At 41.5% G+C, this 23121-nt stretch overlaps 1 protein-coding gene across 2 annotated transcripts in view; it reads right to left on the reverse strand.

The window, feature by feature from the left end:
• The window catches only part of LOC143661352 (uncharacterized), a 151984-nt gene extending 128869 nt beyond the window's left edge, over positions 1-23115 (reverse strand). For both annotated transcript variants that reach the window (XR_013164520.1, XR_013164521.1), the window contains exon 1: positions 18754-23115. The gene's annotated coding sequence lies outside the window, so the exon portion shown is untranslated. The remainder of the gene's footprint in view (positions 1-18753) is intronic.
• Positions 23116-23121: the final 6 nt, after the last annotated feature.

The following is a 23121-nucleotide window of genomic DNA, read 5'->3' on the forward strand; positions in this document are numbered from 1 at the left end:
AAAAAAACAATGGAAACCTACAATGGTAGACTTAAAGAGACAGAGGATAGAATTAGTGAACTGGAGGATGGAACATCTGAAAGCCAAAAAGAAACAGAAACTATAGGGAAAAGAATGGAAAAATTTGAGCAGGGGCTCAGGGAATTGAATGATAATACGAAGCGCACAAATATACGTGTTGTGGGTGTCCCAGAAGGAGAAGGGAAGGGAAAAGGAGGAGAAAAACCAATGATAACTAATTCTGCAGTTTCCAAAATTAACTAACTACTTCTGCAGTTTCCAGAAACTGCAAACTGCCGCAATATGGCAACCCCCTACCAACAGTGTTCCTGGAAACCCTAAAAGATATCCAGTGCTCGATAAAACTTTACTTCTTAAATTCGCCTTTCACAGACTTGAAACCTCCAGATTATTCCAGTGCCTGAGAAGCTCTAAAACCGAAAGATGCTGGACTCTCCAAGAATAACAACTAATTTCACTGTTCATCGCTTTGCCCCTTAATAAGGCCTTCTTAAGCCTTGAAGCAGTTAGAAGAGTCGTTGGCCAGATGTCTCTCAAAATTGAGAGATAACTTTCAAAGATGGGGTGAATTATAACCTAGAAATCAGGATTTAGGGATGATTTTGATTACCAAATCTTTATATAAATGTTCCTTTTACTTTTGGGATTTTAGAAGGGACAAAGGAGGGTATCTGGAAGCCCTGAACTGTATTAAGCTGTGTGGACGTGTGAAGTATTGTAAAAGCCCTTATCTCTTGTCCGGTGCCTTTGTGACTGTAAACTGTTATGCCCTTTAACTGGTCATATTCTTAGGAGGCCCTGATGATAAGGAAAGCGTGCAGTAACTAGCCACAATCCCATACATTTGTAAATCATCCGCTAAGGTCTGCCAGTGAAAGATAGATAGCTCTACCTCCTTTCCTTTCAATTTATGGTAACATGTTAACAGTAAATTGTTATTGTTTTTAATGTTTAACAATGTTTTCTTTTCTGCTTTGAACTTCTGCCTTGAATTTATTATCTGAAATGACCTCATCTCCCCCTGTTAGAAACATTAAAACCCTGAATCTTCTTTGTTCAGGGAGGGAGATTTTGGGCCACTAAAATGCCACAATGTCTGTTCTCCTGCTACATGTGTAGTGTAATAAACTCTTTCTCTCTTTGAAACCCCAGTGTCTCAGGAATTGGTTACTGAGTGTGTGGAGCAGAAGAATCCACGGCCTTTTCCTGGCAATAATATCCACTGTTCGCCACGCATCTCTAGAGTCAGTGCAATCTCAATAAAAATCCCACCAAGATATTCTGCAGATAATGACAAGCTGAATTCAGCCCTAGATTTGTATACAAATTGCTTGAGAACAATGTTGATGAAATCACTTTTCATGAATCTAATAACTTAAAAAATATTTTATAATTAAAGTTGCATAAATTAAGTCCATGCCACCTACACACAGAAAAATGGAAATGAATTCAGCCTACCTGTAGAACCATGAAAACACAGTCAAGTGAGCATAAGCCTTTCAACAAATGGTGATGGAAGTGTTGGATGACCATATTAAAAAAACAGACATCAACTTTACATGTTACACAAATTGAGTTTTACACAAAGATTCATACAGAATAGTTTTTAGATTTTTGTGAAAGATGTAAACTTATAAAAATTTTAGAAGACACCAGAAGGAAAAATCTATGTTACCTTAGGTTTGTTAATGAGTTTTTACGTATAATACATAAAGAGAATCATGAAAGGAAAAAGTGGTAATGGGATTTCATTAAAATTTTTAAAATTCTACTCTAATGGAAGGCAGTGCTAAGAACAGAATGTTTGCACTGGAACAAAGTTTTGCCGACCACAATAACTAAACATGACTTGTAAGAAAATATGCAAAAGACCCACTAATCAAAATAAATAAACAAATCACCCAATTGAAAAATGGGCAATGGACTGAAAAGACACCACATCAAATTAGGTATACAGTTGGAAAATAAACACATTTAAAGATGCTTAATATCACTTGTTATTGAAGAAAAGCAACTAAAAGCAAGAGACACTCACTACATACCCACTTAAATGGCTAAAATCAATAGAACAGACAATACCAATGGCGAGCAATGATGTAGAAAAACAGGAACCCATCTTCTTTGCGGAGGAGATGCATAATACCTTTACTCTGGAAAACATTTTGGCAGTTCTTATGAAGACAAACATAGCTCAGCATGTGACTCACCATTCACATTTGTAAAATATTTACCCAATTTTGATAGTTAATGACATTTTTAAAAACCACAGGCATATTTATAGCAAGTTTTCATTATAATGACCAGAAACTAGAAGAAACCAAGTGTTCTTCAAGTGGTGAATGGAAAACCCAAATCATACCATGCAATACTACTCAGCAATAAAAAGGAAATATCTTGTCACATGAAGACATGAATGCATATAAATTCATATTTCTGAGAGAAAGAAGCCAATCAGCAAAGGCTACATACTGCATGATAAGGTTACATCTATTGCATTCTGTAAGAGGCAAATTGCAGTCATTATAAACAGATGGAGGGTTGCTAGGGATTCATGGTGGAAGGGTGGAGGACTGAAGAGGTGAAGTATTCTGTATTATATTTAATGGTGGATATCTACCACTATGAATTTACAAATTCTCCACCAGTAGAATTTTACAGCACAAAGGGTAATTGGGGGGGGGGGCTTCATAAAAGGAATTTATTAAGTTATGTTTACAGTCCTAATGCCATGAAAATGTCCAAACTAAGCCATACAGAGAGTGATACCTTGACCCAAGTAAAGAAAAAGTCATAAACACCTTCTTCAACTGGGAAGGCACATGACTCATATCTGCTGGTGCTTTGGCTTCTGGTTTGAAACAGATTCCCCAGGGGTGTTTTCTTTCTGCATCTCCAAACATCACAAAGGGTAAGTTTTAATGTATACAAATTAAAATCATATGAGGTAGATTAATTCACATGCAACTTAAAGAATCTAACTTAATTACAAATGTATGAAGCAAAATTACTGCAAGTGGGAAGGGAACAAAGTAATTAACTTTGAAATAAGTGAAATCTGTAAGACTATGGGCAAAAGTAACTGGGAATAAGCAGTGAACACTGATAAAACTTCTGCCCATGGGTGTTCTGGTTAACAACTGTGAAGCTACTATACAAGTATATTGAAATCACACAATCTATTAAATAGATAGAAGATGGCAAGGGGCAGGTTTCTCACTGTTGGACTGGGAGGTAACAGATAAATCATGGTAGAAAGCGAGAATGATCCATTTGGTAATGTGTTAGGGTTGGAGACATGTATACGAACTAAAGATGAGCTTAATACAGGACTGTTCCACTTATAAATATTTATAAAACCTAGGTGTACATCCCCAGCTTGGAATAACCATGTTTCCTGACACTACCAGATGAGAGAGTAGAGATGCAATGACACCCTGGTGAGTTCCCCGAATATGTTTTATACAAAGCAATTTTGAGATATATTCACATAGCATACAATTCATCCAAGATGTACAATCAGTGGCTTTTAGCATAATCATAGAGTTGCGCATTCGTCAACACAATTTTAAAACCTTTTCTAATTCCTAAAACAAAAAACTCGTACCCTTTTCAGTCACCTCTCAATCCTTCTACATTTCCCTAGCCTTATATTAAAATTAATCTAATTATGTTTCTATAGATTTATTTATACTTAATGAATACTGAAATATTACTAAGTATATTTTGCTTTAGCTGTGTTTTTCTCATAAACCACCCTATTATGCCTTGTATAACTGAGTACATATGTTATAGTGAATGAAGGAACATGTTTACACTTGTACTATTCGCTACAGGCATCATCCACCACATGGTTCAATATGTTATACAGTCCTCTGTTTTATCATCTAGCTTCCTTCTAGCAACATACACTACCTAAAGCTACCCCTTTCACCCACACTCATACACGTAACTCAGCCATCTTAATTATATTCAGAAGTACCTTCCTACCATCATCTTTGGAAATGGATACAGATCTAGATTTTTTAATGCTATTCTTTAAAGGAACCAGTTCTTCCTCCAGAATTGGCTAACTCTATGTCTGAGAAAGGAAATACACAAGACAGTCCAATAGAATTTTCTAGAGTGAAAAAAGCAAAGAATTCAGAAAGGAATGACAACAAACACACACACTCAGACACATTTGCAAGTATCTATAAAAGAGGAGCCAATTGAAAGGTGTCCCGATGGACAAAGCTGAAACAATTTTAATAAGAAAATAAGTCATTAGCCATTATATCATAACCCAAAGCATACCATAACTACACAGCAACCAGACTGATTTAAATGATTGCATTGATGAGTACATGGGGAAGAACAGAAATATACTATCTGTTTGAGTTTCTCAGACTGATGAAGCAGAGTCTATGAAATGAGTTGGACTGAGCAATGGGAATTTATCAGCTTATGGTTTTGAGGCTAAAAGAGAGTCCACATGAAGGTGTCATCAAGGTAATGCTTTCTTCCCAGAGACCAGATGCCAACAATCCTGGCTCCTACTGACATGGTAAGGTCTATGGGAGCGTCTGCTGGTCTCTCCCTTCTCTTTTGGGTTTCACTAATTTCAGCTTCTGGCTTCCATGGCTTTCTTTTTCTTTCTCAGTATCCACTCTGTTTATAAAGACTCTAGTGGAAGGATTCAAACCCATTGAGCATGAGGTGGGTCACAACTGAAATAAAATAGCCTCATCACAATGAACTACTTACAATGGGTTCACAACAGCAGGAATGGTTTAAGAAGAGGGTTTTCTGGATTAAACACAGCTTCAAACCACCATACCATCCAAAAAATTTTCAACTTATTGATAAATTCAATTTAATTCAACTTATTGATGAATTCATCAGGGAGTTGGAGCATAACTCCCCACTCCTTAAGGGTGGCAATGTATAGTGACTTCCTTTCAAAAAGCACATACAGGTTGTCAGTGGAAAAACATGATAAATAAAACCTCAGCCTTCCTTGGAGAAACATGATAAATAAAACCTCAGACAGGTGATGAAGTTAAACATCAACAGCGATAATTCATCCTGAGAGGATGAACGCTTTATATGGAGTGAGGAGAAAGGCACTCTACCACTGTGGTCTTCCTCATAAAAAATCATCACAGCATAACAATGAGAAAAACATCAGGTAAAGCTCAGTCGGTGGACAGTCCACAGAATTCATGACCAGCATTCCTGAATATTGTCACGCTATTCATTAACAAGAATTGGCTAAGAAACTGTCACAGCCAAGGTGAGTTTAAGCAGAGATGTGAACTAAAGGCAAGGTGGTATACTGGAATAGAATGTGGAACAGAAAAAACATAACACTAAGGAAATCTGGAGAAAGAATAGACTGTAGATAATAATAATGTATCTATATTGGCTCACAAATTATAGGAAATGGAGCATAAGAAAAAAAACGAGAAGATGAAAAACTGGATCTTGGTTACATGATAAATCGCTGCACTATCTGGATGTTTTTCTGTAAACATGAACTATTCAAGGGTAAAAACTTACTAAACAATATTGTTACATTTTTCCTAACACATCATTTTTCTATAATCATTCCTATTGTTATTAATTCCCACTGTTAACTAGTCCCATTGTTTTATAAATATTATTCACGAGAGAAAATAATCCAGGATAATATATGTTATCAAAAAAAGTCTGTTATGCATGTTATGTTTGATTATCAATGCATTTGGTTATACTTATTATATGTTATATTATCGTTGGTTTTTTTTATGTTTTGATTTTGCTGTGTCATTTTGTCATTCTCAAAAACCTGGTCAGTATAGACTAGGCAGAGGATTTAGATATCAAGGAATATATTTCACATTACTGTTGAGTATATTCAAACTGGTTGATTGAAAAAAAAAAACAGTCTTAAGATGTAAGTGTAGGGACATGAGAAATTACCCATTCAGGATCCTCTCATGTCCCTGAGTAGTCAGGGGGAGAGGGAGAAAAAAAGGGGGAGACTCCGGATAGTTTGATATTTAGAATAATTAGTGTCTGAAATTGCCTCTTTTAACTATTTCCCCCTTCAACCTTGGTTGCTTTTCTGAGAAATCACAGACTGAAGATGGTTTGAAGACAGGACATTGGAGAAAGCAGGTAATGGCACCAGAGTAAGGCTGGCCACTTGGTAAAGAGAAAGAACAGTCTTTGTAACGATCACTACTGTTCTGCTAAACAATGCATCCCGATGTCTAACACAATACTAGGCCTAGAGAGACCCTCAAAAATTTGCTTTGAATGAGTAAATAAATGGATGAAGTTAATAGATTAGGGAACTCATTGGGGAAACATACCGGTATATATAATAGGGATTATTTTCAAACAACATTGACAGAATATAAGGAGATGAGTCATTGGAAACTATTATGAACATGAGTCTGCTAGAGAGATATTAGAAGAGTGAGATGCATTTTATTGAAATAAAAGATGTCAAATTCAGCTGCAAAGAAGGACCACTACCAATTTGAAGATTACTTCTATAGGCCACCATGAGAGACTTGTGCTGAGGATAGCAGGATATGAGAGACGGAGCCTGGGTCAAAAAGTCACCCTCAAGGACAGACTTGAGAATCCAGGAAAACATGGATGGGGGAGAAACAAGTAGGTCCACAAAAAAAAAGACCTGAAAATTTTAGATTTGCTCAGTTCTTGCAGATTTCTCCTGAGGTCTTGTGATCGAGATCCACGACTGTTAGCTGATACTTTTTGTGAGACCCTGCACTCTTTTGCCCCTGCCTGCCTTGAACAAACACCAAGAAAACTAGAGCCTTAAGGGGAGGGTGATCCCTCTAACCTTATAGGCAGGATCATGTTTCCCATGGTCAGAAGATAAATCAAGTTATGAGAATAAGCCCATTCAAGGACAAGGGCACAGGAGTCTCACATTTATGTCCTGACATGCTCCTATGCAAGGAAGGGGTGAGGGCATGGCACTGTCTAATCCTCTAGGTTTGCTATAGACCAGGGTGAGGCCAGAGTTCAGGGACTGGTCTCCCCTGGCTACCATCAGCCATTTCCCCTTTCCTTAATGTGCAGTATAATTAGCACCACTTTCTATTTGTACAGAGGGAGGAGCAAAGTTCAAGAGCCCAGTTTTATAGAATCTTGCTGGCCACCCCCTCCCCCGGCCCCACTGATAGGTTCCTGGTTGCTCGGAACATGTTTTCATTGGAGACAGAATCCTCCACAGCATTCTGGAGAGTCAGTTGGGCTAACGGTATACTGGGACTCAGAGACAGAGTTGTGGTGTATTTCAGAGCCATGGAGGGACTGCTGATGGTCACCAAAGTGTCTTTCCAGGTGATCCTTGAGCAGCTTTTTGGGCCTTTGTTGTTGATATCCAAAAGCATGAGACAACTCTCAGGTGTTTTTGGGTCTCCCTTGGAGATACTGATATGTATTGCTATAATAGTTCTCACAGTAAATTATCGACGTGCTGTAAGGGTGAATTCAGGGCTAGCCAAAATTATTTCCACCTGTGTTGAAGAACATCAAAAAGACCATGAAAAGACTGGACTGTTGACACGAGAAGACAAAGTTCTTGAGCCATCTGTGGCACAGACCAGGCCACTCACATTACAGACTCTATGTTTGGTCACTCTCAATAGAAATCTGATCAACTCTTCACTCAACAGTACCATAGACATTTTGGAAAAAGAATATACAAGTGAGACCCCTAAACTTTCGTCTCCTGAAACGATGACGGCTTGCCTTCAAGAACAGGCTCATTTACCCCACAAAGCAGGTGACTTACTTCAATCTCACATGACTCCTGCAAGAAATTACTTAACCGCATCTGAGAGGATTCGAGAACAACCTCAAGAGAAAATAATGGATTGTATGATTGAAAACACTCACCTTCAGGAAAATCTACAAGTGTACGCCCAGGAAATATCAAGATGGGAGCAAAGCATACATGAATCAAAGGAACAAATAAAACTGCTTGAGCACTCCAATGCAAGATTGAAACAAGCTGTACAGGATAAAGAGTGCCAGATACAATCTCTGCATGAAACTCTGCTGAAGAACATCAACTTGCCTGATCAATTTAGCGAGGCTTATATGGATGACAGTAACTTGGGACTAAACAATAACAGCGAATCAGAAAATGGAAATCCTCTATTCTATCAATTGACAGTTGATAGCAACAAACTCGTTGATATTGTGAACTTAAGTATTTCCTCTAAAAAGGTGGAAATAGAAAAGCAAGAAATATTCAAGAAACTAGGTGAACAAGAGTACATGAATGAAGAGATTACAGGGCAAATAAAAGGGCTCCAAAATGAGGAGGCATCATTGCGGTCTGCAAATTCAAAGCTGGAAAATGAAATTGTGAGACTTCAGATGAAATTTCAAATACTTCCTGAGATCCATCGAAATCACATGATGCAACTTGAGAAATATTCAACTGAGGAAGACTCTTCTTGTTCAGAAATGGAAAAGAAACTTTATGACGTACATGGAAACATGAAGTTCGCATATGAGAAGCGTAACCTCTACAAGAAGATGGCACAAGATATGGACAAAGAATTGGAAGAAACAACTACTTTCTACTATAATCAGATTAAATACTATAAGAAGAAAGCTGAAGAAAAGTCTCTGGAAATACTGGTCACTAAGAGAAAGCTCAGCGAGCTAAGAAAGAAAAATGATTACAGCAGGATAATATAGGCGAAAGTAGAGTTAAATCTCCATTTACTCCCAGGTGGTTCACTTGCTCCTGTTGCTCCAACTGCATCCTTCAGGGACCTAAATGTAAAATCATACTTCATAGCCACTAAAACCTGACCCAACCTACAGCGGACATCAGCCTGGACTCTGGCTCTTTAAAAGTAACTATAACTGTTTTCATTTTAGTTTAACTGCTGTCATTTAACTGATGCTACATTTGATGTTCTTAATGAACTTTACTTTTATAGTTTCTAGGATAGTATTTCATATAAATGTATATATATTTAGTATAGACATTTTGAACAATACCATTTCATTGAATCCTCTAGAATTCGATACCGTCCCACTATTGTATTTCAGTTCAAACAAGGTTTAGCAGTTGTTTTGTTTATGGTAGTCTTAGTTTCATGTTTATTTTTTGTTTTTTTTTTTCGAAAACAAAACCCTTTCACTTAATTAAATATTCTAAATTTACCTTTAAAATGCTTTCTTCTTTCAACTGCCGCATCTTGAGCGTCCATTACATGTCACACAATATTCTAATACTGGGGTCACATCAGTGGGCAAGGCGGATGACCTAACTCTAAGGGAGTTTAAATTATTTTCTTCCTGAATATAACTCAAAACTGAACAAAAGCCCACAAGAAAATCAAGCACTGTTAATGCTCACTTTCACAATGAAGAATTCTAAGCTTTACAGAAATACATCACATGTCCAGATCAGGGATGTGGCCGTAAAGAAACCCAACCAGGCTGATGAATACCTTGTCAAATGATCTGTCCCCAATAGCAGATCCACCCAAAACAACTGATCATTGTTGAATGTGAAATAACACAAATTCAGAAATAAACATCCCCACTTTACAAAGTTTTCTCCTCCAAGTATCTATTTTCCAGAGAAGACCCCCAGATAAGACTGTGTTTTTTATGTCTAGGAATTCACTCCAGAGTAAGGCTGAGACATTTTCCATGCCCATAGCAGGGCATGCTCACCTGAAAGCCCCTAAGTCCCAGACTTCTGCTGCCTCAGGCGAGGTTGGGCAGAGGCACTTCAGGCATCTATCCTGCCTAACATACATGTTATCAGTCACAACTCCTTCAAATCCTGGAATCTCTTACGTAGAGTGTTGCAAAGGCCAGAATCACAAAACCCAAGAAGGAAAGGGTCCCCTCCCCTTCACATTGACTGGATCCAGGCTGTATCCAGAGGTTGGACTGTGTGCCTTGTCGTCAACCCTGAAAGGCCTAGCATCACACAGTGAACGATTTGGATGCAAGATACAAAAATCGGGATGGTGGGAATTTACCTTGGGGGAAAGTGGCCTGGCCATGAGGCTGTCCCAGCTGGGTTTCCAGAGCTCAGAGACAGCAGATTCCATAAGTCAAGCACCCTCTCACATTCCTAACATGGGAATGGAGGAAATGGGCAATCTGCCTATCAAGACTGTGGGTTCTCTTTGTGACTCACCTACCAGAATTTCCTCCGCCCCACCAGAGTGAATTCCTTCCCTCCAAATACTAACTTCTAAACAGTAAACGCTTAGAGTGTTATGTTTGGGAGGTATGTTCATATATGCATATCCAGTGGTTACTTAAATGGGTGAGGTCCATGGTATAATAAGTGCTGCCCTGGTAGATGTACAATCATTGGTGGCAGACTCGGTGCTCTGCCCAAGTACCTTCTGTGGTTCAAGATGAGACTAATAAAAGGAGAATAAAGGAAATGAGAACTGGATGCACAAGAGCCATTCCTGCAGAGCACTTCAGTTGCTGGGCGGCCTGAGGCTGGCAGCCAGATCACCGCATCCCACACTGATTGACACAGGAGTGTTTGGCCATGGTCAGCTATCCAGCCCTGAGCTCCCTACAGACACCACCCTTCACAAGACACCTTATTTCCTAGCTTTTCCTTCTTTGGTCACCCCACTCCCTGGATCCATCCCATATAACCAGGTGTCTGAAGTCTGTGCAGTGACCACTGAACTTGGACCCTACTGGGGTCCCTCCATGGGTACAGACCCCTGTAGTCCCAGTCACAATACATAAGACCTGAATTGTAGGATGCTGACAGCCACATATGAAATCTCTGCACCCCAAACCTCCTTCTGTCAAATTGCCCTTTCCTTCCAGCTGTCTGCTGGTGGTGGAACAGCGGGTGTGCAGGGACCCACACATACAAAAAGAAAAAAAATAAAAACTGCCAAAAGCAGGAGGATTTCAAAGCACATTTTAAAGGCTCATTAGATGACTTATTAACAAACATAACTAAGGAATCTATGCTCTCACCTAGAGATGATATCAATATCTGAATTTCAGCCCTTATGTGAATGTGAAACTATTGTTTCAGTTGGCTTAAAGCTACCAAAATGCACTATACCAAGAATGGATTGGCTTTTACAAAAGGGATTTATTAGGCACAAATTTAGTTTGTAAAATGTCCAAACTAAGGAATCAACTAGAGGATAACTTCACCGAAGACAGGCCAATGGTGTCCGGAACACCTCCATTATCTGGGAAGGCATGTGGCTGGTGTCTTATGGTTCTTTGTTTCAGGCTGCATTGCTTTCAACTTCTGATTCCAGTATTCCCTATGAGCATCTGTGGGTCCTCTCTTGTTCCTCCATGACTCTTCTCTGAGTTCTTTGTGTTCAGCAGGACCGCTCTTAGCATCTCTGGGGAGTTTCTGACCCTCTGTGCCCTTCACTTGGGTTTATTTGTCTGTGGTTTTTACCTGCTCAGGTTTCAAATGGATGTTTTTCATAAAGGGCTCCAAGATGGGATCAAGACCCACCTTGAATTGAGTGGCGTAATCTCCATGGAAACATTCTAATCAAAAGATCTTACCCAAAATAGACCTGCACCAACAAGACTGGATTAAAAGAACATGGCTTTTCTGAGATACATAACGATTTCAAATCAACACAACTATCCCTGAAACAGTATGGCAAAAATTCTTGTCTCTTGTTCCCTTACTCACTTTACAATCTGCAATGCTATACACTTAAAATTTTCTGACATTTTGATAGATCATGGTACCTCTGTTTTTTTTTTTTATCCCCAGAAGGCCTAGTTTCAAGCAAGAAATGATAGTCATTTTTGCACTCAGGAATTTGAAAGCATTAAAAGGAGTATTATAATATCTAATAAAGGATGGGGTGTTTACACATATCTATTTCATCTGAGGAGATAATTTATCATCAAGGCTGAGAACTGAAGAATACCAAGTTGGTCAGACAAAGTGCTAAGAATAGAGCATTCCTGGAAGCAGTCATAGGAAGGGCAAATGTCCATAAGGGTCAAAGCACTTCATCAGTTCAAGGAATAGAAAGGTGGTGGGCATGCAATTGGAGAGTTATTCAGAAGGCACATGGAGCTTTGGTAGGACTCAATAAATGTGGGTTTTATTCACAGAAAGGGTCTGGGGGAATGCGATTTTCATAATATTGGGGCAGGGCAGAAGCAGCAGGATGAGCAAGGCATGTTTGTGGGGAAGTTTACACCTACTTACATCCAACCCATGACAGCGGGAAATATATGGACAGCTAAGATGATGTCCCTAAGGAATTTACTGAGTCTATCTTAAATATTGTGCCTTTGGGAAATTTACTGATTGATGAACAAGAGACTAGATTAAGAAAAACACTGCTTGGCTTATGCAGTTGGCATTGACTATGCCACTTCTCATCCTGCCGCCTAATAAGCATGTCCAATTTCCTCAGATGTCACTTGCTCCCTCACTTTGGTCATCCTTGACACATAAGCATGCTAACCTGTCTCTCTTAAGTCTAATTCAACACAAAGAGAACAGCTTCTCTGAAGGTCCCCACTGCTCTAAGAACTTCCCTTGATCCCTCCTTCTCTGAGCTAAGGCTTCTTAGAAGAGTCATGTGCATTACCTGTCCAGACTCCTTGATCTTTGATTCGACCCACACTGATCTTATCACACACAGGCCAGCCACTCCACTGAAATTATTCTCCTAAGATTACCAATAAGGTAAGTTCTCAAATGCCATGTTCCTTAATCATTCTTCATCTTTTCTTTCTGACTTAGCAGCTCCATTTACATATTTGATTATAGTTTTCATCCACTACCAATTTGACTTCCCCATATCATCATTTTGCTTTCCTCTAACTCCCTGTTTCTTCCTTCACTGTGTCTTTGTTCTCGGTTGTACATATGGATGTTACCCATGGTTCCATCTCCTGTCCACTTCCCTCTCACTCTGCACACTCTCTCTGAGTGACAACACCAAAACCTATGACTTCAACACAATCAATATGTCAGTGACCCCAAACTCTGTTCATCAAGTCCACAACACTCTCCTGAGACCCACATCTAAATTTCCAATTGGGTGCTGATGGGGTCCTTAAAGTAAAGCTCTTCCCCCAAAGTTTTGCTCACCCTTCCTTGTTAGAATGAATGGCACCACCATCTGCCCAATTTTCTAAGTCAGAAGCTGGAAGGTCTCCATGATACTTCCCACTCTATCAGCCTTCAGTGCAATTAGCCAGGGAAAGGCCTCACTTCTACTTGCTAGGTTTTCTTAATTTCACCCCTCCTCCCAATTCCTGTCATAGACTGACTCCATGAGTACCTCACTTATAACATGAATCATGGCCATAAACTTATCACAAATTCCTCTCCCTCTTACCTGGCTGCTCTCCAATTCATCCCCTACAATCTTGCTGGCATAGTCGTAAAATGCAAATGAGGCCCTATAGCTCCCTTATCTAAAATATTTCAGTGGTTCACACAGTCTGCACAATAAAGTTCAAATTCCTCAGCATTTCACATCAGCAGTCTCATGCACTGGCCGTAATCTACATCTTCAGTCTCAACTCCCACCAACTCCTCAGAACTACCTTAACACTGTGTCCCATGAGCATTCTGAGGAGCAGTTCCTCAAGATAATTCTTCTAATTAATAAAATGCTTATAAAGTAAGTTTTCAAAAAGGAGGAAATAAATTTAAACACTGTAAAAACCCTTGAGAATATCCAATAAAAGAATAAAGACAGAAAAGGTTCAGTACCAAACACCTGTTTTTCACTGAACACCTATTAATATGTCTAGGAACTCAATTTGGAAACTATACTGAAAGTATTTGGCACAGCTTATAATAATACTGAAAGTATGCGATACTCTCTTGCTTCTACATCTCTGGCTGGGATCTCCTTAATTCATTCTTGTCTTCATCCAATAATACTCACTATTCACCAACTGTATAGTAGAAACTAATACACGGTTGATATATATAAGGCTGGATGTTCAGAGGGAGAACATGCTCTAGGTGAACCAAACTAGGTAATAAATGATTAAAACAGCCAGGCTTGAAGCTGTCTTCTCAGCAGCAAAACAGCGTAAGGAACCGAGTTGGAGGAGATCAGGAGACAGTAACCTTCCTCTTCTTCTTCTCTAGGTAGGTATCAGTTTTTACATCATGTACATTATGGTTTAGTGGTGAATTATGTCTATAATCACAATGGTCATATTTTCCTGATGTACTGAATCTTTTATTATTATTAAATGCCCCTTTTTGTCAGTCATAATATTTCTTGCCGTAAATGCTACGTTGAAAATAATATAACTACTCAAGTTTTCCAGTGTTTACCATTCAAACTGTTTATCATTTTCTATCATTTTCTTTTAAACCTATTTTTGTCTCTGAATATAAGGTGTATCTCTCTGAGACAGTACATATTGGATCTAATAAATTCATTCAGTCTGGCAATCTCTATGATTGGAATGATCAGGCAATTCACATTGAATGCAGTTATTAGCATGTCTGGATGAATATTTCCAATATTGGGGTTTGTTTTGTATGTCTTCTTTCTTTCTGGTTCTTCATTTCCATTCGATTGCCAACATTGGTGTTAGATATTTTTAGTGTAATGTTTATATTGATTTGTTCATTTAATTTTCTTTTATACTTTAGGATTTGCCATTGAAAGATTAGAATACATATCTCAATTTAACACACTCTACATATCAATGCATATTTAATTTCAGAAATATATAGAATCTTTGTCCCAATGTAGTTCCATGTTTTCCCCTTTTGTTTATATTGTTGTCATAGATTATCACCATGTATGATATAAATCCACCATGTAATTTATAAATATTGTGTTATACAATCGCATGCCTTTAGAAGAAATTAAGACAAGAAATGAAAAAAGGATTTATCTACACAGCCCTTTTATATTAACCCACATGATTATCATTTCTGGTGTTCTTCATTTCTCCCTGTGTATCTTAATCCCTGTCTATTTTTTTACAGTCTGAAGAGCTAAATGTAACATTTTTGGGAAGACATATGTGTGGTACACTGAATTATAAATCCACAGAACAGACCTGTTCTTATACTTTGCTCTTTTTCCTGTGAGTCTGAAGGTGTATGATCAGTCGAAGTGTGGAAATTTTATGAACAGGATTTCTAAGATGCTATTTAGGTTTCACCCGAATGAATCAGGGCGGACCTGAATCTGCGTGGGTGGAGCTTTACAACCATTAGAAATTCGGCAACAGTCAGAGGGAGATGGTCACAGGAGAATTCTTAGGACATCACCATGAGATGGAAGATTGCCACTATGAGAATGCCGAACCTCCAGGATGAAGCACTGCATGACTGACATCTTGGGTGAGTCTCTTCTAGGCAGGAGAGAGTTGGATCATACTTTTTTATCCATTCTGCCAATCTGTAACCTTTGATTGCAAAATTTAATCCATTAACATGCCATGTTGTTACTGTAATGACAGTACTTATTTCAAACATTTCATCCTTTGGCTGTTATATCATATCCTATTTTTGTCTCTTTTACCTTTTTCATTACCTTCATTGATAATCTGTATTTCTAAACTCTCCTGTGAGACTCTCCTGACTTTTCTTTGCAACATGCAGGACTCCCTTTAGTATTTCTTGTTGGGCAGTTCTCTCAGTTTCTGTTCATCTGTGACTGTCTTAAACTCTCTCTCATCTATTTATTTTAAGACTTAGCCATCGTCCCTTAGGAATTGCTATCAGAAAACTCTGTGTTGTCCTAATCCCACCCACAGCTTCTACCACAGCCATCCTTGGCATAGCTGACACATTTAAAAACAGATGCCTCTCAATAGGAACCTTCTCATAATTATGTGAACATAAGTTTCAATATAGAGAATTCAATTATCTTTATGATCAGTAAATCACCCATGCCAAGTCAAAAGCCAGTCTCTGAAGGTACTTTAGCTTTCCCTATGCAAGAGATGGACACCATGAGAAAAGGTCTTTCTATAGCTAGGTTTTAAGTTGCGGTTTTGTCAGCATTTTTTAAATGAGCACTAGAAAAGAATGTATATCCTGACATTTTGAAGTATAATGACCTATATGTGTCTATTATGTGTAATTCATTTATCAAACTGTTTAAGCTCTCTATTTCATCCTCTGTCTAGTTGTCCTACCTATAGAGGAGAGTGGTGTACTGAAGTCTCCTACTATTATTATCTCTTGTCTGGTGCCTTTGTGACTGTAAGCTGTTATGCCCTTCAACTGGCCATTTTCTCATGAGGCCCTGAAGATAAGGAAAGCATGCAGTAACTAGCCTCAATGCCTTACATTTGTAATCATCCGCCAAGGTCTGCCACTGAAAGATAGATAGTTCTACCTCTTTTCCTTTCAATTTATGGTAACATGTTAACAATGTTTAACAATGTTTTCTTTTCTGTTTTGAACTTCTGCCTTGAATTTATTATCTGAAATGACCTCATCTCCCCCTGCTAGAAAAATTAAAACCCTGAATCTTCTTTGTTCAGGGGGGGAGATTCTGGGCCACTAAAATGGCCCAACGTCTGTTCTCCTGCTACATGTGTAGTGTAATAAACTCTTTCTCTCTTTGAAACCCCAATGTCTCAGGAATTGGTTACTGAGTGTGTGGGGCAGAAGAATCCACGGCCTTTTTGTTGGTAATAATATCGATTGTTCGCCACTCATCTCTAGAGTCAATGCAATCTCAATAAAAATCCAACCAAGATATTCTGCAGATACTGATAAGTTGAATTCAGCCCTAGATTTGTATTCAAATTGCTTGAGAACAATGTTGATGAAATCACTTTTCATGATACTAATAACTTAAAAAATATTTTATAATTAAAGTTGCATAAATTAAGTCCATGCCACCTTACACACATAAAAATGGAAATGAATACAGCCTACCTATAGAACCATGAAAATACAGTAAAGTGAGCATAAGTCTTTCAACAAATGGTGATGGACGTGTTGGACGACCATATTAAAAAAACAGACAGAAACTATAGATGTAACACAAATTGAGTTTTACACAAAGATTCATACAGAATAGTTTTTAGATATTTGTGAAAGATGCAAACTTGTAAACATTTTAGAAGACACCAGAAGGAAAAATCTAGGTGACCTTAGGTTTGTTAATGAGTTTTTATGTATAATACATAAAGAGAATCATGAAAGGAAAAAGTGGTACTGGGATTTCATTAAAATTTTTTAAATTCTACTCAAGTGGAAGGCAGCGCTAAGAGTAGAATGTTGGCACTGGAAATCGGATGAGGTCACTTCAGATAAGTGTGGCCCAGGATGGGTCTTAATCCTATTACCAAGGGCTACATAGCGAATGTCACAGGAAGAGTAGGCCCTAGGGAACAGCCAGGAGCTGGGACTCAAAAGAACTCAGAAAAGAAAGGAAAAACCACCACGTGCATTACCAGGTGTAATGGCAGGTTCTCGTGTCAACTTGGCCAGGTGATGACACCTAGGGATTAGGTCAGGCAAGCACTGGCCTAACCATTACTGCAAGGTCATTTCATGGCTGACTGATAAATGAGAAGGCTGGTTTATTAAGGCATCAGTCAGTTGACTGCAGCTGTGGCTGATTACACATATGATAAACTAAGAGCATGTCTCCCACAAAGGAGAAAATTCGATCAGTTAGATGTGATCCAATCAGTTGAGGACCTTTAAGGAGTAGTAGGATTTTCACTTCTTCAGCCAGCAAGTCCCTACTGTGCACTTCATCAAGACCCTTCCTCAGAGTTGGAGCCTGCAGCCTGCCCTATGGTTTTAGGGCTCTAGCATTCCCATAGGTGTGTGAGATATGTCTACAAATCTCAAATTTGTAGCTATCTCCTGTTGGTTTTGCTTCTCTGGAGAACCCTGACTACTACACCAGGTGACCAAGGAGCCCAGGATCCTGAACCACAGCAGCCAGCCCTGAGCACCACAGTCTTCTTTGTAAAAGCATCACCTTAGTAAAGCCTTCATTTGGACTTCTCCTGGCCTCAAAACTACAAGCCAATAAACATTTGTATCAACCAGCTCATAGCATGGTCTGTGCATTAGCAATGAGTACATGAAAACACCACTTCTTTTGTCACTCCATGCTTCATTTTAAATATTTTTTCTGGCCTCTCTGTAGTTCATTAAGTCTACCTTTAGCTCCACCACTTACTAGCCAGTGCCTTGGGCCAGCACACAATGTCAGAAAAGCCTCATTTACAAAATGGAGTCTTTATCTCGAATCCTCCCTCCAGGAAGCTCTAAATGCAATAATAAATACAAAACGCAACGTTAAATTCGATCTACTCAATAAATACAGTCCTACACTGTTCCTCATATTTGGTTAGTCCCGAATCTCAACTTCTAGCAAAAACCTGTCTTCTAAGCTTTAAAACCCACAAATTACTGACTACCCAATCAAAGCCATCCCTAAATCAACACATTCAAAACCGAACATTCCCTCCACTACTTCCACCCTGGTTCACACCTACTTCCTTACTCTGGTCCCTTTCTCAGCATGGTCGGGGCAGAGTGGTGCCAAAGGCAAGTTCTGGGGTGAGGGCACCAAGTTCAAGTCCCTCACCTGCCTCCTCCTGGCTAGAAGACTTTGTTTCTGCTTGCCAATGCTGCTAGAATGCAACACAGCAGAAATGACTTTTATAAATCGGATTTATTAAGTTACAAGTTCACAGTTCTAAGGCCATAAAAATGTCCAAACTAAGGCACTCAGAGGTTTATACCTTGACTCAAAATGACTGCATCCTCTTCTGGCTTCTGGTTTCAAATGGTGCTCTCAGCCCCTGGAGATCCTTCTGGTTCTGGCCTGCTCAGTATCTCATGGGAAGGCACGTGGCGATGTCGGCAGGGCTCTGCATCTCCAAATGTCTGTGTCTATGTTGGCTCTCCAAATATCTGCATCTGCTTCTTACAGCATGCTTCTCCCTAAAGGACTCCAGGTAAACTAGTCAAGCCCCACCTTGAATGGGAAGGGTCATATCTCCAAAGAAGACCACACCCACGATTGGGTGTGTCACATCTCCGTGGAAACAACCTAATCAAAAGATCCCACCCTACAATACTGAATCAGGATTAAAGAACATGGCTGCCCCCACAAGACTGGATCAATCTTTAAGAGAACATGGCTATTTAGGGGTAAATAACAATTTTAAAATGAACACAGACCTCAGCCAAGTCACGTAACCTCTGTACATCCCAGTTTTGCCATCTGTCAAATCGGCAAGACAACACTACCATCCACTCCACCAAACTGTTTTTGAGTTCTAAATGGGATATAGGTAAAGCAGGTAGGAGAGTACCTTAAGAGTCATGTAATGAATATTCCAATTAGACAATGTTATTGTCTAATTACTTCCTCTCAGAGCTGGGACCCTTACCATGCTGGAAAAAGAACAGAATGTGGCTGCAAGTGTGTTCTTGGCTGATGTTAAAATTGAAACGGCCATGGCTGGGAGGGGTGTGCCAGTCAAGTATGGTTTTCTACTTCCAATGTGCCATGGAGGCAGAAGCTGCCTTGAAATCACTCCTCAGGTGTGTCTCCTTAGCCCCTCAGGGCCAGGGACAGGTCCCTCCAGTCCCAACAGAAAGGAGAGGCCCATCACAGAGGTGACCCCTGCACCTCTTGTCTTGGGGACAGCCAGCCACTTCAGGCTTATCATCTGAAAGACCTTTTCTTCCCTACCTCTCTTCTGAGGCCAAATCACGAAGAGTCCCTATAGGAGAAGATTTCCAAAGAAAGCCATCTCCCCTTCATGGCCTTGTTGCAAAGTAGACCTTACTGACAAAGGTCAGGGAGAAATGACATCCATCCGGCCAACCCCTATGTTGGCTTGGTTCCAGGCCCCCAGGCGCCGCTAACCACGAGTAGCGATTATTTCCCAGTAAAAAAGTCACTGCCAAGAAATCAGCATTTCCGAAGACCAAGAAGTAGCAAAGAATTGCATAGGTGGGGGGCAGGGTTACAAAACAGGCTGGAGAAGGAGACAGGAAGAGACAGGTTCGATGAGAAAGCAAGTAGGGTAGGAGCAGTTTCAGAGCAAGGCCGAGAACATGTGTGGATGCCCACTGGAAGGGGGCTTGGCCCTCGGGGGTGGGGGTGGGCATGGCATTTCATGCAAAGTTGGTCACACAGGAAGGGAAAATGTTTCCAGAAAGGGGAGATAGGATCACAAATAAATCCTCATGACAGAAAACAAGACCTTTAACTGCATCTACTAAATGACATCAAAACCAACACAAAACCAAAACCCCTATGTGTTACTCCAGTCACACAGTTCTAAAATTCAATTCCAGAACCACATTTCATTTTTACTATTAAAGAGAATGAATGGGTAGGTGACCATTTTGTTCTGTTTTTACAGACCGTAGCAGTGTTGCTCTGTGGACCTTGCTCTCTGCACCATGGGGAGACCCTCAACCCCTCAGCCGCCCTCACACTGCTCTGCAGACCTCAGGGAAGGTGCGGAAAGCACTCGGCACCATTCTCGCTGTTCCCTTAAAGAAGCACCAGACTAAACAGGGGAGAGTCCCTATGGCTGCTCCCAGATGAAAATCACCATGTGTCACAATGTACAGAACCCCAGCCCTGCCCTGGAAAAGGGGCTTGTAGGTACGTGCCAAGGGGAGAACAGGGCCGCCCCCAAGATGAGACGGTTCACAGAAAATTTCCACTCTTACGAAGGCATCACTTCACGAGAGGCTTTGATAAAAACTGAACAGACTCGTCATGAATAAAGCAGAGGTGGAGAGTTGGGGTCAAGGGCCCAAACTACACAAGGCTGGTCGGGCCTGCAGGTCCTGTCTTTCCCCACCAAGGGACCTCTGAAGTAGAAGTGGCTTTTGTAAGAAGCATGGTGCAACGTCTTCAGCTTGTTGGAAAGACCTCGGCTAACCGTCCTCAGTGGGCCAGCCCTGCATGTCTCAAAAGGGGGGCTTTCACTTGTCCAGCAACACCAGAGGGCACCCATACAACCCCTGGGGACTTTGCTTCCTGCATCGCAGCTCCCAATATCTTGCTATCTGGGCAGTGAGGAACGAGGGGGCCCCAAGCCTCCGAGGACAGGTCACCCCCGCTGGGTCCAGGGAAGCAATCTGGGCACATCCCTGCATCGCTCAGAAGGAGGCCCCGTCCCACTCTGGCATCCTCCTCTCATCTGGATTGGCCCTGCCCATTTTAACCTCCACAATTTCTCCCAGGACGGCGGGGATGCCTCACTAGAATAGACCCTTGAGAAGGCAGCAGATGGGAGGCCACTGGCTCTCCACTCTGTTCGTGGAGTTTTGAGTGATCTTTTTTGAGGCTTTTGACTGTTTGAGGACTAAAGAGGGGCACAAGGGCACTCATGATAGACCCTGAGTGCGAAGGACAAAGAGGTCACACAAGCTCAAGCTGGGAACACCCACAGGTGAGGAAACATGCTTGGCTGGACAAATAGATGTTCCAACCAAACAGCAGGCCAGGAGAAGTGGGTGAGACTTTCAGAACCCACACCTGTGACCTCTGACATTTGTCCTGCCATGCTGCCCATTCCTCCCTGAGCCGGAGGGCAGGCATGCCACCCAATGTGCACCCAGGCAGGGGCAGGACCCTCGGCAGTTAGCGGCACAGGGATGGTGGGTAGGCACCTCACAGCCGCCATTTGGCTGGGCTATGGTTTGCATCTCTGGCTGTGCCCACCCCTATGTCAGGAGTGGCATTTGCTGTGGGGCCCTTTGCCTGGAAGCACAGCCCTTCCATCTCCTAGGACCGTTGCTCTTTAGCTTCTAGAAGCAGTACCCAGGGTGCTTGGCTTCTGGGACCACTGGACAGGGTCAACCAAGGGCCTAAGTGAGCTTCTCCTTCCTGCTCGAGGGTGGGGGAGTCTGGCACTCAGACACAACACAGTTCTGTGGGGAACATGTGCCCTGTGTGAGATGCATGTCAAGGGAAAGACACAGAAACAGAGTGTTTACTGCTAAGAATGACAAAACCAGGAAGGCAGCCTGCAGCGTGGGGAAGGCATGCGCCTCTGTCAAGTTTTCTCCTTTCACCTGCGAAAGGTCTACGTGGTAAATGAAAGGGCTGCTGCACCCTCCACTGAAAACACAGCCTCCCAGGCTACAGCCACCAGCAGCTTTCAAAGCTACATGTCTGCTCATCTCTGGCAGCACCTACTTGGAATGGGAGCCCCAGAGGTGCCCAGGGAGGCCTTCGCTGTGGGCAGGGAGTCAGAGCCAGAGGATGGACATGCCCAGCCGAGCAGCCACTGGCCCTGCCCTCCTGGACCTGGCTGAACAGAGCACCCCTGGAGCACAGTAAAGGGCGCCTCGGCGGGGGTGTAGGGGTGCTGGGTGGGGCAAGGAGGTGCCTGGTGGGGCGGGACAGGGGCTGTGGACGGCTGTGCCTACATCCTACACGCTGCGGCTCATTGTTGTGCCACGGACAAGTTTGAGCTGATGCCATGGACGCGATGGGAAGGCCCACCCAGGCCTGTCCAGGGACATAGACCAGGAGCGGTCCAGGAGGGTGAGGAAGAGGTCACGGGACAGTGCCACTCAGCAACTGCAGCATCTTGTGATGCAACCACAGGATGCCAGAGACCCCGGGCCCAGGGGTCCTGCTTACCGGTGGCCCCAAAGGAGCAGGCCCAGTCCCGGCCCTGCCTCCGCACACCCATATCCAGGAGCAGTAACAATGAGGAAGCATACAACCTGGCTGTGGGGGCACCAGGGCCCAAGCACCCCGAGACCTCTGTTGGGTCCCCCAGATGCCTCATCATTTGTGGAGCAATGGCGGGTTCAGGAGCAAGGAGCCCATTGTCTCAGGGCTCCACAAAGGGGAAGAGGAGATCACGCACACTTTTGGGTGAGTTGGTCTAAACAGTCGACTGACGGCCCAAGCTTCTGACATCTACAGAGCTTTCCAGACAAGCAAACCTGCAGCTGAGAATGCCTTTATCTCTGCAAGAGCAGGGTCTTCTCACCACCTGCCTCCCTCCAAATTGGGGAGCAAAAGCACAAGTTTTGGTAGTAAAAAGAAATCAAAATGAAAGACAAAACCCATGTGGCCCCCACACGTACACACTGTGCGAACAGCTGTCAAGGGAAACATG

The sequence above is a fragment of the Tamandua tetradactyla genome, chromosome 17, assembly GCF_023851605.1.
Source record: "Tamandua tetradactyla isolate mTamTet1 chromosome 17, mTamTet1.pri, whole genome shotgun sequence".
NCBI lineage: Eukaryota > Metazoa > Chordata > Mammalia > Pilosa > Myrmecophagidae > Tamandua > Tamandua tetradactyla.